Source organism: Cryptotermes secundus, unplaced genomic scaffold (assembly GCF_002891405.2).
Source record: "Cryptotermes secundus unplaced genomic scaffold, Csec_1.0 scaffold109, whole genome shotgun sequence".
Lineage (NCBI taxonomy): Eukaryota > Metazoa > Arthropoda > Insecta > Blattodea > Kalotermitidae > Cryptotermes > Cryptotermes secundus.
The window spans coordinates 4,443-16,382 of NW_019737086.1; the positions used below are offsets into that span (position 1 = coordinate 4,443).

General features: G+C 41.1%; 1 protein-coding gene across 1 annotated transcript in view; it reads right to left on the bottom strand.

Moving 5' to 3' along the window:
• Positions 1-10,778: 10,778 nt before the first annotated feature.
• LOC111870013 (protein yellow) overlaps positions 10,779-11,940 on the bottom strand; it is a 34,960-nt gene continuing 33,798 nt past the window's right edge. Inside the window, exon 6 of the mRNA XM_023861935.1 lies at positions 10,779-11,377. The gene's annotated coding sequence lies outside the window, so the exon portion shown is untranslated. The remainder of the gene's footprint in view (positions 11,378-11,940) is intronic.

Here is an 11,940-nt window from a genome sequence, read left to right on the forward strand (position 1 = left end):
GTCAATATAAAAACCCAGTGATCGCATAGGTAATCGAACGCACGACCTTCCAGCTTGTAGCAGAGTGTCTCATGCATTTTCTCCCAAACATATTCCACAATACGAGAATGCTGAGGAATTGCTAGTACGTCACATACTTAACTTCTAATATATTTATATTTCCTCTCCTATAATTCGTGTTTAAGAGGTAAATAATAATAGAAACTAAAGAGATATGAAATTTACGGTTTTCTGGGATGTGACGCCATAACCGAGAAGACTGTAATCTTAATATACTTCGCCACAGAAGGACATATCTCGTAAACAGCTCTCACACTGTATATTATAAATCGTATAATTTTGCATACAATTAATGTGTGATGTTTGGTATATGGGAAATATGCACGCCTAATTAGGTATTATTAAAATTTAAAATCCTGAGGAATACCTTAACTTTGCCACAAACACTGAAACTAATGTATTGAATGTAAGATTTTTCTTCTACCCTGAAGATGGAGGCGATACGTTCCTCCGAAACGTCGGTTAACACCACATATACACGGTGCCAAATCCAAGAAGACTGCTTTCTTAATATATAAAATGCCGCTACTGAAAATTTTCCGAATTATTGCACACACCATCATTAAACATAGTTCTGTTTCCTAATTAGAGATAGAAATTTCAGAGAGTAATCGTGCTATGAAAACATGTTTCAATATTTTTTCACTTATATAAATATAAAATATAATATATATTATATATAATAGATAAATAAATAATAAAATATTGTTGAGTTGACGGTAAATTTATATATGTTCATTGCATATTCGTAACAGGATGCAGGATCGTAATAAAATAAACATATATAATTTTTACCGTCAACACAACAATATTTTATTATTATTTATAAAGCACTCATTAGATGTTTCGACCTCAAATGGGTCATCATCAGGTGTTGTAACTTGCGTGCTCTATTAATAAATAAATAAAGTATTGTTGTGTTGAAGATAAAGATTATATATATCCACTGTAAATACGCAATAAGAAGCAGTTCTTAAAAATCCTAATAAAACGTCGAACTAAGCTTTTATTACGTCACTCACAAGTCATTTGCAATACAACATTTACTTTTCCCACGATACCATCATGAAATGAAGCGCATCATTAAAGAAGTCACGGAAGACCTACCTCGTTGATTGGTTCCTCCGTGTGGAGGTGTTGCGTGTCGTTCATTATCTATATCCGAAACTCTGAAGAACTCGTCCGACGAGAACCACGAAGGGAACCCGTACGAGCTCTCCTGCAGAGCGGTTCCAGCTCCTGGTACGAACGGTGCATGCACTAACGGTGTTAGTGCCACTAAATTGAGAGCCGATAGAGCGCTATGTTGCATAATGATACATCAGAACTGTAAACGCATCTCGAGATGAACTTGTCTCTTCTTCCGAGGCAGCTTAATGTCTGTTGAGTCCGCCTCGGACGTTCGTGCTACAGACGAGTATTGCGAAGGTGGGAGTAACAATGGTACGGTGCGTCCGAGTCGTGTCCAACAGAGGAGAAAGCCGCGTTGTGCAGGGTATACAGTTCTGACGCGAAGGATGTCCGACAACCATAGTACACGTGGTCTGTTCGCTGAGATCCACTTTCAGAACTGAAATTTTCATTCTCATTATTGCAGGGACGTTTTATTTTAGCCTAAAACTCGGTACTTCCCGCGATGACAGGGATATCGGCAGAGAACGTTTTGGAATACGTAATTAAGGACAATATTATGTTCCTTGGAAGGAGGAAATTACATGACGGTGAGGAAAATTTGGAATGAGGAATATCATAATTTGTATTATTCATTAAATATTTAGGAGCCGGGGTAGCGTAGTCGGTATAGCGAATAACTACGGGCTGGACGACTGAGAGGTCGGAGTTCGAGTCCCGGTAGGATCGATAATTTCCTCTTCTCCAAGTCGTCCGGACAGGCTCTGGGATCCACCGAACCTCCTATCCAATGGGTACCGGTGGCTCTTTCCCCGGGGGTAAAGTGGCAGGGGTGTGAAGCTGACCACTCACCTCCAACTAGTGTCGAGGTCAAGAAAATGGGGATCTATACATCCACTCCTCCATACGCCTTCATGGAGTAGTGCTTAATTCGTTGAGAACAGGGACAAATTTACCATTAAATATTTAGAAGACGTTCCAATGAAAGATGATGAGGTGCGTGGGGCATGTAACACGCAAAAGTAAGATGAGAAATGCATATAAAATTTTAGTGTGGAAATCTGATAGGAAGAAACTACTTGGTAAACCAAGGTGTGAGCGGGAGGATCTTATGGGAATACAATATGATGGTGTTCTAACCTAATATCGAATGGGATCTGAGAGCTCTTCCCCAAGGGTGAAAGCAACCCATAAGCATAACGCTGAGAACTTTCATTTAGTGTCGCGGTCTTGTCTAGCTTCAGTCCCACCTCCCAGATACACGTAAACTGGCTAGAACAGCTTGCTCTGTACATAGAAGGAAAGAGTACGTCTGTATACATTCTATTTTTTTTTGTTTGATCAGTTACAGGAATATGAAATGCATAAGGAATATTTCCTTTGCCAGTATGTCGAGAATAAACTGAGGTTAACTCAGCTTCCTGTAGCCGGAACGTGAAGCACCATCGATCTCTATCTAGAGTCAGCGTTAAGAACACGTGTAACTCTATCGCCATTGGCGCCCCATAACCGTGCGCGGCCCTCGTCTGTAGACAGGAAAGCCGTACCATTGATGTCATGCGACAGACTGTAGACTGGGTTCACATTTCTGTAAATATCGTTTTACACATCCATATATGTAGTACTAGACCGCCTCTGAGGTGTCTAGTGGTCATAGTTCCTGGCTACAGATCCTGAGGTCCCGGGTTCGATTCCCGGCGCAACAGATTTTCTGTGATGTAGTGGGTCTAGAACGTGGTCTACTCAGCCTCGTGAGGATAATTGAGGAGCTATTTCAAGGAAATAGCGGCTCTGGTCTAGAAAACAAATATTAACGGCCGTGGGGATCCGTTACGCTGACCACGCGACACACTCTATCCGCTAAAGTTGGCACTAACTTCGCCGACAAGCCGCGGTCGCTCCGTCGGTGTAGTTCGCTTGCGGACTGCAGGTCACGGAGTTTGTTTTTTGTTTTGTTTGTATCTGTGATACTATTAGAAAATAATCTGGAAACTTCAGTCACGGCAGATACCCGGTATTGCGAAGAGTCATAGAAGCTGTTGTTGTGGAACTTCATAAAGGAAGAGCGGGTTAGTGATTTTCATTCCTACGATTACGAGATTTGAGATTAGGAGCCGGGATAGCGCAGTCGGTATAGCGACTGGCTGTGAGCTGGTCGGCCGAGGGGGTCGGAGTTTGAGTTCCGGTAGGGTCAAGAATTTTCTCCTTTCCGCAGGGTCCAGACCTGCTCTGGAAACCCAATCTCCGATCTAATGCGTACAGCGGGTCCTTTCCCAGGGATAAAGCGGTAGGAGCGTGAAGCTGACCACTCACCTCAAACCAGTACCGAGGTCAAGAAAACTTGGATCAATATATCCACTCCCCCATACGCCTTCATGGCGTAGTGCTCAATTAGTTAAACACAGGGACAAATTTACCTTTTATTACCTTTATGATTTCGAGATTGGACTGGACTGTAAGAGAGATTTAAATAATTATTGAAATTGCGGGATGAGATGAACATAGTTGGATGGCTCAGGAATGTTGGTCTCATTACCTAAAAGCAATAACGTTTGTGTTAAATGTTATCCTGCCTGTTTCCTATAACTTTAGTCGCCACAGTTTATCAGTCTTTAGTTCGACTAGCTGTATTTAGAGGCTGTAACTAAAAGCAAATGAAAAATTTGGGGAGTAGGAAAGTTTGTTACATAACAATACGTTATCCTGGCGCTTTAAAGGCTCGAACAGACTGTAGTGAAGCCGAACGCAGTGGGCGTGTAGTGTAGGGCATGAACTGTCTTCGCTCGCTCGAACGCTGTGATCGTGGGTTCGAATTCCACTCAAGTCATGGATGTCTATATGTGTTCACTCTGTGTTTCTGTTGTTCTGTGTGTAGGTAGCAGCCTTGCGACGGACTGATCCCCGGTCCAAGCAGTCCTGCCGCCTGTGTATATGATTAAGAACCCGAAAAAGCTCCTTGTGTTCTCGGGCGCTGTCCGTCTTAGTATTTCGTTGCGTAAGCATATCCCGTGGTTTCTAATGTACCGTACGTATGTATACAAAGTTTGATGTGTAGACTCTACGTACATCACTTTTAAGCCCTTTTTGGATTTGTTTATTGCTAGTGGGGTGGGACTAAGTTCCTTGTACTGCGACCACTTCTGGCCTATTGTACCAGCCCCAGATGATAGGTGAGGGTGATTGTGGAACAATTGGTGGAATGAAGATTGGCAGGAGAAACCGAAGTAATCGGATGAAACCTGCCCCAGCGCCACTTTGACCACCACAAATCTCACTTGACCAGACCCGGCATCGAACCCAGGCCGCCGTGATGGGAAGCCAGCGACTAACCACTTGAGCTGTGGCGCTGCCCAAGTGGTACACTTAGTAACCGCCGGGTCTTAATGGATTAACTCTTTTGCATATCTCATTAAATTCGAAAGTGAAGGAGTGGATATTTGTCTACCCAAGAGAGACGTTTTGAAATTCAAAGTGTTGGAGAAGAACGATGTTGAGACGTGTTTAGATTTCGTGTACTGACGGCATTCATATCGATGTTCTGAAGAAAATGACGGAGTATTTGAGTCATAAGAACCTCGATTCCATCCGAGACTCGAATCGAAATTCACCTGGAGCTTTATCGGGACTCCAGACTGTTTGGTTCAAGTAGAACGAAGGAGAATATAGTACGAATAATATGAGAATGAGCCGGTTACGGTAGCCGAGCGGTCTAAGGCATGAACTGTCTTCGCTCGCTCGGAAGCCGGGATCGTGGGTTCGGATCTGTTTCCTGTGAGGTACGAACTGAATTCTTATATATTATTCTCATACATTGCCGGTCACAGTAGCCGCGCGGTCTAAGGCATGCACTGTCTTCGCTCCCTCGGAAGCCGGGATCGTGGGTTCGAATCCCACTCAGGGCATGGACGTTTGTGTGCGTTTTTCTGTGTTTGTCTACAGGTAGAGGCCTTGCGACGAGCTGATCACCCGCCCAAGGAGTCCTACCGTATGTGTAAGATCTAGAAAAACCGAAGTGAACGGAGAAGTTCATGGAGGTAGGCCTAGGCCCACTGGGGCTGTAGTGCCAAGGGGGAAAAAAATATGAGAATGAAAGCTGGAGGGAGGAAAAAAACAAAGGAAAAGAGGGAGGATGGAGAGAAACAAGAAGAATGTAATTAGAAAGTGACACCGCGTTGCTAATACGCTGTAAGTTGACAGAAACTTAAACAGGCACGGAGCAAGAACATGGAGCTGTCAGGACGGCTCGGAAGTGACAACTCTGGAGTCGAAGCACTGTGCGTGCGCTGAAGAACTCTTTGTCAGTACGAACTGGCACAATTAGTGCAACATCGCTTGCTTGGCCACACAACTCCTTTGAGATTTCATTGTACTCCATTGTTTTGTGTAGAACCTTAAAATATCTGTCCATCTGTTGAGTTTAGAACAAGAGCAAGTTTACCTTTCTCTTTACTTTATTTAAGTGCGAGTATTATTTAATCGTAAACGTCAGTTTGACTTCAGGTTCTTCCGGTATCAATCAATTTCAATTCCCGAAGTAGCCTTCTTTAATTGCGTACCATTACTTGCTCTTTTTTTTATAATACGCCTGAGAGTTCCATAGCCGACTTACGTACCTCGTGTTCAGTATCTAATAACAACGTTGAAAATTAAGTTCAATTATTCCCGTTTGTGAAGGAGAGTATGAAACAGAATTACAGAAATATTTACATTTTTCCATGCAGTTTTAATGCATATAGGATCTTGATGGGAAAGCCAGAAGGAAAGAGACCACTGGGAAGACCAAGGCGTAGGTGTGTGGAGAATATTAAAATGGATCTTAGGGATGGTATGGATTGGATTGATCTGGTTCAGGAGAAGGACCAGGACAAGGCTCTTTTGAACACGGTAATGAACATTCTGGTTCCATAAATGCTGGGAAATTCTTGAGTAGGTGCGTAATTTGAGGCTTCTCAAGAAGGGCTCAACTCCATGAGTGAATAAGCGAGTTTTATCATTGTACCTTATCCTCAGGTAGTCTAATGCACAACTTCATGTCCCATATCTCCAGATATTTCTGAACATTATCGTCCCATATACTCTAAAAATTCCCTGCACGGTATTTGTGTTTGTAGATTTCAAACCAAAATTTTACATATATTTCTTGTTTCTTTCTTATTGCCCTTCTCGCCAATATTAGCCCTATAATTGCTGTAACAGTATCAGACGAAACTCTTCGTTATTTATCTTTCTTTGTTTGAAAATAATGGTGAAAAATTGCGCACTGAATACCTTCGTAATTTATAAAAAAAAAAGTAATGGGTATCCCTGTAACAGGCCGTGGAGGGCCATAGGGTTGTAAAATGTTGAGATTCCCACATTTTCTAGACAATCGGCTCATAGATGGCGGTAAGGTTGTTAGCCTTACGCGCCGGCCGCCCTTTACCACCAAGAATATTCCTGGTACTCATTTCTGTTAGAGGCTGAGTCGACACCAGGGCCANNNGCGGCTGGAAGGATTAGGTCAATTGAAAAAATCCACTTCATCGGGATTCGATCCAGCGACCTTCCGGCTTGTAGCATAGTGCCTCAACCAACTACGTTACCGCGTTCCCCCAACTTTGTAATTTATACTCTCAAGAAATATCACACCTATTTATTATAGTCCACTCATTTCCGTCTGTAACGCTATACAGACCATTGAGTTTCTACTTTATTTTAAAATGTCATTAAAATCACATGTAATTGCAACATGTATCGGCCTTACAATGCCACCTTCAGGTAACTGATCTAAAATTAGATTGTGAGGGTGTCAACTGGACTCGAATACTTCAGGATAGGATTTAGCGGACATGGTAATGAATCCATGGGTTCCATAAAAGACGTTTCGGCTACTGTCGCCTGCTCTGCTTCATGGATTTAGTGAACTACGTGTGAATAATCCGGGCTGTGTAATTCGTAATACCGAATCCTTGTTTCATCAAGCGGGACGTTGCTTAATTTCTTCTATTCCAATAAAATATTTTAATTAATTAATGACAATGAATTGGCAGCTGTAATGAAAGCGGACGTTTAAATAGGTAAACACTGCAATATGTATAATAATTTTCACAACTTAGGTTCAGAAACAGCTACCGAAATTTCTGTTTGAATTCCTTTTTAGGTTATGTATGAAGCTGAACTCTGTACAATAGTAGGCCTATGTAGACGTAAAATTACGCCAGACGCAAGAGATTTATGTTGTAATTAAGTGACGAAGACTCTGCTTCGCTTGAAATAGAGTTAAAACATTGTTAGCCAAGCGTTTCTGTTTTTCATAATTAAAAAAATCACTAAAAGCTTTTTCTTAATGCTAGGCTCTTGTTCATTGGTTATGTTCCGAGTCTGTTCTACTTCTTCAGCCGTCACGGATTTTGCCCTATGGCCTCTGTTATTTAGAGTTAATTCTGCAACAGTGAGTTCGCAAAATATTTACTGACAAAGAACAACATAACGAGTGTTTTTGCAAATTTTACCCATCCATACCAAGTAAATTCTAAAATATTATATTTAAGCATCCTGTTGCACTCTATACGATAAATGATATAATGATACAAATTCCGTCCCAAGTGCAAACAATATATTATGTGTCCTTGATCTTGCTCCTCTGCACTACATGTTTCGGCCACAGACGGACAGCATCAGGTGTATAACACTCACGTTGCTGTCACATTGCACTCAGCCCAAAATTTAACATTTAAAACACTTTCCTTGTTATTATCAACATCTACTTCGTTGATATCTGTCTGGATGTAGGTCACTTCACTCACGTTAATTCTGACGTACCTGTAGTAGCACTATAAAATCTTTAGTTCTAATTTTAAAATCCTTTAAATTTTTTTCTCCAAATTCCAAATTTAAAATTGTTAGGGTTACTCGCCCTATGTCTAAAGTGCTGTAGCGGCTAGTTCTTGTTCCCACACTGTATAAGTGTTATCCTGTGTAGTCTTCCTGTGTGCGTGCCGCTGTTATTCTTTACTACGTGATGATGGCCGTCTGTGGCCGAAACATGTAGTGTGGGTGAACAAGATCAAGGACACATAACATATTGTTTGCACTTGGGACGGAATTTGTATCATTATATCATTTAACTTCTAAGATGTTATTATCCAGTTCTCCATGGTCACATCCTATGTTATACTTTCGAATTCATCTTCACAGGCGTCCTGTTGTGTCTTCAGCATCTCTGAGTACTCGTCATCAGCAGACAATTAGACGGATCCTCACGTCATCATTAGAAATCACTACGTTGTATTTTCACCATGGAATGGGAACCAACATCTCCATACCAGACATGTTATTGAATTCGCCCACTGAAGGTAAGACCGGACCTTAAAACTCTGTTAGATGAAGCTATCCCTGTAACAGGCCATGGAGGCCACAGGGTTGTGAGACATAGAGGCTCCCACATGACTTGGACAATCGGCTCACAGATGGCAGTAAGGTCAGCCGTACCCGCTTGCCGCCCTTTACCCCCAGGAAGATTCCTGGTACTCATTTCTGTTAGAGGCTGAGTTAACCCCAGGGACACAGTGCGGATGGAAGGATTAGGTATATTGAGAAAAAATCCACTTCATCGGGACTCGAACCCGCGATATTCCGGCTTGTAGGATAGTGGCTCAACCAACTACGCTACGGTGTGCCCCCGTGAAGTTCAAGAAACATCTATAAATAAACCAGGAAACGAGTATCTAATGAAACAACAAACACATGGGCAAACAAATAAACAAACAATAAACCGGGTTCAGTGTTTATTTTTGTCTCTTAAGGCAGAAATATTGACGGCTGCTTGTTAAACTTTACTGAATCAATTTCTCCCCATAAATATAGGATTCGTCTGTCAGGGATAAACAAAAAGCAACTGCGTGGCCTGTAGTCCGCAAGCGAACTATACCAACCGAGCGACCGCCCTTGTCGGCGAAGCTAATGCCAACTTTTGCGGATAGAGGGTGTCACGTGGTCAGCGCAACGGATTCCCACGGCCGTTAATCTCGGTCTTCTAGACCGGAGCCGCTATTTCCTTGAAACAGCTCCTCAGTTATCCTCACGAAGCCGAGTGGACCCCGTTCCAGACTCACTACTTCTCAGAAAATCTGGTAGCGTCGGGAATCGAACCCGAGACCTCTGGATATGTAGCCAGGAATTATGACCACTAGATCACAGAGGCTGTCCGTCCCAGGGATAAGCGAACTTAACAGGAAACTCTGGGCTTAGTGTAGTTTGAACAAATTTAGCGAACAGAGCCATAGATGTAAGACAGAGAGTTGTGGTAAGACGGTAGCATTTGTTATTCTTATACAACTAAATTCACACTATTAACACTGAAGCATATTAACACATTTCTTTTCTACAGTTTTTAGAATAATGTCACATGAAATGTGTACGAAGTTTTATTTGTTTCAATTTATAAGTAATTGTGTCCAGACCGGCTCTAGGGCTCAACCAACCTCCTATCAAATGGCATTGTGGCGGGGGGGAGGGGTCTTTCCCCAGGAGTAAGGCGACAGAGGCGCGAAATCTGACCACCCAACTCCATCTAGTGCCGCGTTCAAGAGAGATGGAGCTGTACCTCCACTATATCATATATCTCCATAACTAATTAACCACCGGGGGCAAGTTTGCCTTTAAGTTATAGTGCCCGAAATAATAACTATCTCGTACTTTAAACATTTTAATAAACTTGATGCTGGTAACTATGTACAGGAGCGTATATTTTTGCCAAACTTCATAACCAATATAAAGAATAACAAGGCATTTTAATGCCTCAAATAATACAAATATTTTGTGAACATCAGGAAACAAACACTAAATTATTTTACGTATAATTTAATTCAGGCTCTTACAAAGAAAATAAACGTGAGATTTCACGAATTTGTATTGAATAATATTTCAGATAGTACTTAGGCCCTTATTCTTCTGAAATGTGGAAATGCGAAGCCTTCATTTTATATTAATATACTTTAAGACAATAGACAAGATGTGCATGTGTTATAAACAGTGTCTGAGTGAAGTAATTGCGAATGTGTATAGTCCATGCCATGAATATGGCAATCGGTTATAGTTGGAATCTCGATTAAAATCTTACAGTTTCAACATTTCTATGATGTGGCACACTTTTTTAAATAAAGTAAGTAAAGCTATCCTTGTACCAGGCTGTGAAGGCCCATAGGGTTGTGAGACTTTGAGGGTCCCACAGTATCTAGACAATCGACTCACAGATGGCGGTAAGGTTGTCAGTCTTACGCGCCGGCCGCGCTTTATTCCCCAGGAAAATTATTTAATTAATTCCTGGTACTCATTTCTGTTAGAGTCTGAGTCGACTCCAGGACCATAGAGCGGCCGACGAGTGGTTAGTGTACTTTCACAAAACAAAACATTTTATTGTATTGCTGTAGCCTTCTGGAAAATCTTTTAAGCTCTTAACAATATCACTTCAGTGTTTCATTCGAATGTCTGCATTTGAATATCAGCATTTTAATGTCAGCTATTGGATTAAGGTTTAAAATTATCTTTTTGAAAATAAGAAGTTATAACAAAATTTATTTTTATAACAATAATAATTTAGAAAAATATACACATAAATACTAAAACATTTTATTAGTTTTCTGTATATTTCATGTTTATATGCATAAGTACTAAATTAAAATCGACAAATTATTGTTGCAAAGATTCCAGGCTTGCATCTCCTAGAGGTCAATGTTATTGCTTGGCGTAATATTCACAATCTCTAACCCAGTAGACGAATTAATCACCTGGAGACATACCACACAATGTGCTGAAGAAAAGCTTGCTAGTAGAGTACTTGCTATCTTCTGGGATAAAATACCGCGTGGTTCGTTTGAAGTTCACCGACGTTTCGGAGGAACACGCTGCCTCATTCTTTAAGATTGAAGGGTATGCCAAGAAGGTAGCCAGAAAAAGCAGGAGGCAGACTTTGTTATGGCTTCCTGAAATGTTTCCTCACCAACGGTCGTTGGGTTGCTGTCTGAGACGAAATCTTTTGGCACATGTGTGCCATCTTCAGGCTCTGTTCATAGTCACAATTAGCGTACCGTACAGTTGGTGTAAATATACACGTAAGCCGAGTGGATCCACTGTGCTATCCTAACAGTAGTAGGTTCTGCTTGCGGCCTGCTTCTTCCTGGTTATTTGCTCGGTTAACTCTTAAAGTCTGAAAAGAAATAAGCAGTATGTACCTCCGAAACGTCGGTGAACTACCGGACTATACAGCGTCGTATCCCAGGGAATACTCTTTAATATCACCGCTGTGGGAATCTAAAATCCAACAAACTTACCGCATTAACCAGAACCTAATGCGAGGTTTTTTATTTAAAAAAATCTGCTTTGAAAAATGGGATGCTTTATTTTCGGGTCCTTAAGAATAAATATAAACAAGTGATTATGAGAAATTCTAATGATATTTATGAAAATACCTATATTAATATTTAAGGTCAAAGACAAAAACAACCGTCCAGTGTGATCACCCTTACGTGTTTCCATCCCTACGGATCATCCTCAGAGGACATCAATACTTTTCCGGAAACTACTATTACAATAGGTGTTAAATTATATGCATACATATATATCTTAAATACACAATATACACAATGTTCAACAATGCAGCAAACACGGACAGTACTAATGCAGGACAAAATCCTTAATATATATATATATACAGTAGGGCCGCTGAAATTAATACAATTCCCATAATATATTTGCATTTGTTGCAGAATC